Raw genomic sequence first — 4,252 nt, 5'->3', positions numbered from 1 at the left:
AATGTCCATGTTGTAAACTTGCTGGGGTGATAAAAGAGAAAAAAAATACATAAAGCTTCTGACATGTGGTAACCATTTTGTGAATTCCTACACCAGTATTTTTTTTATTTCAAACCTGAAATTGTATTAGATTAGTCCCAGAGTTCTCACCAGGCAGGAAATTAAAGGAGATGGCACATTCTTAAAGCAAAACTCACGTCCCCCCAACTCTCTCTTTCTCTCTCTCTCTCTCTGTCTCTCTCTCTCTCTCTCTCTCTCACACACACACACACACACACACACACACACACACACACACACACTCCTTTGACCTTGTATTTTCTGTCCCTTCTACTTGCTTTCGCTATCAAGCTCCCTGAAATTCGAGTGTGTGCTGCTGTGTCTGCTTTCCCTTCTCCCATCTAGTCTTTGGTCCCTGAGATTTGGGTTATCCTCCGACCACTTCGTTAAAACTCTTCACTGAGATCTTCAAGGATGTCATGGTTTCAAAACCCAAATCCCTTCTTTAGCTAAATCATATCACTTTTCTGTGGCATTTGATCACTCTGCCTCTAAAAAGCATTCCTCTCCTTTACTTTTACGTGGCTCTTATGGTTTTAATTCTGCCCAACTGCCCCTTCCTTCTCAGTCTCTTTCTCAGGGTCCCTTAAATGCAGGTATCCCCCAGGGCTCCCTGTCTCTCCTCAACCATCTTATCCCCAGCTGTGACTTCTACCCCTTGAATGGGACCCTAGTGTATCTTTCTAGCCTACCCTGGCTCCTGAGCATTAGATCTCTATATTAACTGCCCATGGGATGCTTCCATTGATTAAACTCATCTCAATCAACTGTGCCTACTACTGCCACTTCCTCTACTTCCTCCTCCTTTATGAGGTCCCTTATTCCAGAGCTCTGAATTGGACCATCTATGCTGTTGCCTCATCTCTCACTCTATACTGGCATTCAATCCATCAACACACTTGGTACACCTCTTTCTTACAAATACTCTTGAGTCACGTATGCTTCTTTGTCTTCATGCTCACTGCTCTAGCCATGCTTTTATCCTGTTGGTTTTCCTGATCTGAGTCATTTAGAGAGGAGGTGACACCCTAAGCCCACTACTGATGCTGTGAATGTAAATCTGATCATTCCCTTCTTAAAAATCCTAGTAATCCCATCTACTTCAGAATGAAGTTCAAACTGTTAGTATAGCCTCAAAGACCTTTTGTGATTGCCCCTGCTTTCTTTTCCAAACTCAACTTTTCCATTCCATATCTTTTTTTAAAAAATGTTTAATTCTCACCTGAGGATATTTTTCCATTTAGCTTTGCTTTTTAAAAAAGTATATTTTTATTGATTTCAGAGAGGAAGGGAAAGATAGAAACATCAATGATGATCCAGAATCATTGATTGGCTGCCTTCTGCTCACTCACCTACTGAGAGCATGTGCTTTTGCCAGGATTGAATGGGGGACCCTTCAGTCCGCAGGCCAACTCTCTATCCATTGAGCCAAACCAGGTAGGGCTCCATCCCATCTCTTTGTCCTGGAATTATGCAGCTGGGATTGTCAGGAATGTTCTTCCTCTTTCCTGAACAGTTTCTGTCCATATTTCAAAACACAGCCAACTGTCAGACCCTCTGGGAAGGCTTCCCCGCTCCACACACCATCCCCAGTTGGGCTGGGTACCTGCTCATACCAGTAGACTTCCTGCTCTGTGTTGTGATTGTCTACCTGTCTGACATTTACATCAGAGGCAGGAAATGTGTTCTTCCATCTGTTTTCCTAGGGCATAACACACGCACCAGTCCCTCCATGAGTGCAATCTGAGTGAGTGATGAGTTGGCCAGAGCAAGTCTGCAGAAAACTTTGCTGTGGCTGTGGAGGTGGAAGGAGGTATATGTGTGTTTGAACTTGGTGGCTTATCAACTCCCCCACAGTCTAGATAGAACTAGCTCAAAAGTAATTTTAATAAAAAAAATGAGAAGTTCATTTTTCTCCTGATCCGCCCACATTGTCATTTCACTGCTACCTGAAGACTAAAAACCATATAACTTTCTGTTGCTTGCATGACCGTGTCAAATGATCTGAAACATGTCATGTGTGAGCAGTCAGTCTCTCTAGTGAGTCTGACACCCACAGCATCAGATCCCTCCCTGCCTTTGCTTTTTCCTCCTTGATTCCTCTGAAACACATTATATATTCCTGAGAGCTTTTCATCCTGGAACAATTCTCCTCTGAGGAAAACATCTTCATCTTGTTCTAACCTCCCCCCACTTCTAATAAACCTCCACGGATAGAACAAAGGTGATGACTTTAAAAACTTAATGAGGCAGCTAGAGAACTGGTATAGAATGAGATGTTAATATTACCCTTAAAAGAAAAAAAAGATGTTTGTCTGACCCTTTCTTTGGAAATGCATCAAAGCAAAATATTTAGAATTCGTATGTAAATTGCAAAAACAGAACAGAGTGTCCATTAGAATGAAATCACTGCTGAGCAGGGGCCGACCAATCCCACAGAAACAAAGATTTTGTTCCTTTGAAGTCAAGTAAGTGCGAGTTATATTTTTGACCTCTTCTCTTTTTCCTCAGAAACATAAGCATAGAAGATAAAAACACAGGGGCAAATGGTGAAAATTATCTTTATTAATAAGCCTCTTCATTGTTATTCTACATCAAAGTCTAGATCAACTTAACTTAAAAGGAAAAGAATATTTATCCCATGACCTTGTGACGATGGAAAATCATTGAGGGTGGGTGGGTGGGAATATGCAATACTGAGGAAATTTTGTACCTTTTGTGGAGATCAATATCTGTAAGAAACAGCTACCTTACAATTACAAAAATTCACTTTGCCCAGATGAAAGGAAGCCTTAGAGTTGCCATTTACTATGGCTTTATTTTCAGTGGGTGTTTTACCAATAAAATGGGAATGAAAAGGTGATCACCCAAAGCCTCATTTTTTCTACAGAGTTAAGATCTCTTCAAATTCTTTTTGTTTCTTTCCATTAAACACAAACATCAATGCCTCAGAGGCTGTGGCCAGGCCCCCAGACACCTGCTGCGGTGGCTGCTGAGATTGAGAAAATTTACAGGGGAGAGGATAATGGAGAGGGGAGATACTGGGAGTGGGCAAGGTAGCAGTGGAGGTTCTTAGTAATACCCTCTTTCCCGTCAGTTTTTATCCCACATTGATCCAAGTTCCACTCCTTCAAAGAGGCCTTCCCTGCCTCTCCCTCCTGCTCCTCTGACCACACTTCGGTCCCACACTCTCAGCAGCTACACTCATACCTATGCTTACTTATGGACTTTTCTCATGTTGTCCTCAGATTATTGCCAATCAGTTGGTGTGGTTTCCTCAGGTAATTTATATATCCTCCAGGAGAATATCTACAGAGCCACCTGTAAACAATAATATAAATGGAGCATTAGGTACAGCTAGCTGCAGAGAGAGGCTGGGCTCTCCCTGGCTGCCTGAACCTTAAGGGTTTATATCTTAATTTACTAAGAGAGACACCTCCTTTATCTCACTTCTCTCCAAAAAAATATCTATCTTGAGAGCAAGGATTTTTTAATATACTTTGTTTCTGCTGCAGCCTCTGCACCCACACAGCTGCCTGGCATACACCAGGCAGTTCAAATTTATTGATGAATAAATATTTGAGTGAATATTTAGTATCTCTGTGACTCTGGGCATGACTCTGTATATTATTGTTTTTTTGCAAACAAACAAAAATATCAGTTTTGGTGTTGTGAGGCTAGAAAGTAATCAGCAAAGAGACTCACCTCTGCATCCTATCCAGCCTCAGAACTGTGTCCTGCATAATCCACACTCAGTGTTGGTAACCAGATGTTGAGGGAGGAGCCAGGTCCTGCAGGCAGACCCTAACAGTGGGCAGTGCTAGGGTCTGAGAGTTTGTGTTCCCCCAGAATTTATATGTTGAACCCTAATGCCTGTGTGATGGTATTAGGAGGTGGGGGTTTTGGAAGGTGTTTATGTCATGAGGGTGCAGCCCTCATGAATGAGATTAGTGCCCTTACTAAAAAGACCCCAGAGAGCTCCCTTGTCCCCTTCTACCAAGAAGAGGCAGTCTATGAACAAGGAAACAGGCTTTCACTGGACACAGAATCTGCTGGTGCCTTGACCTTGGACTTCCCAGCCTCCAGAACTGTGAGAAATAAATGTCTACTGTTTTAAGCCACCTGGTCTGTGGTATTTTTTATGCAGGCAGCACAAATGGACTAAGACAGGCAGGGGATGAAAGGAGACTTA

This window comes from Myotis davidii, unplaced genomic scaffold, assembly GCF_000327345.1.
Source record: "Myotis davidii unplaced genomic scaffold, ASM32734v1 scaffold266, whole genome shotgun sequence".
Classification (NCBI taxonomy): Eukaryota; Metazoa; Chordata; class Mammalia; order Chiroptera; family Vespertilionidae; genus Myotis; species Myotis davidii.
This window is presented reverse-complemented; position numbering follows the sequence as displayed.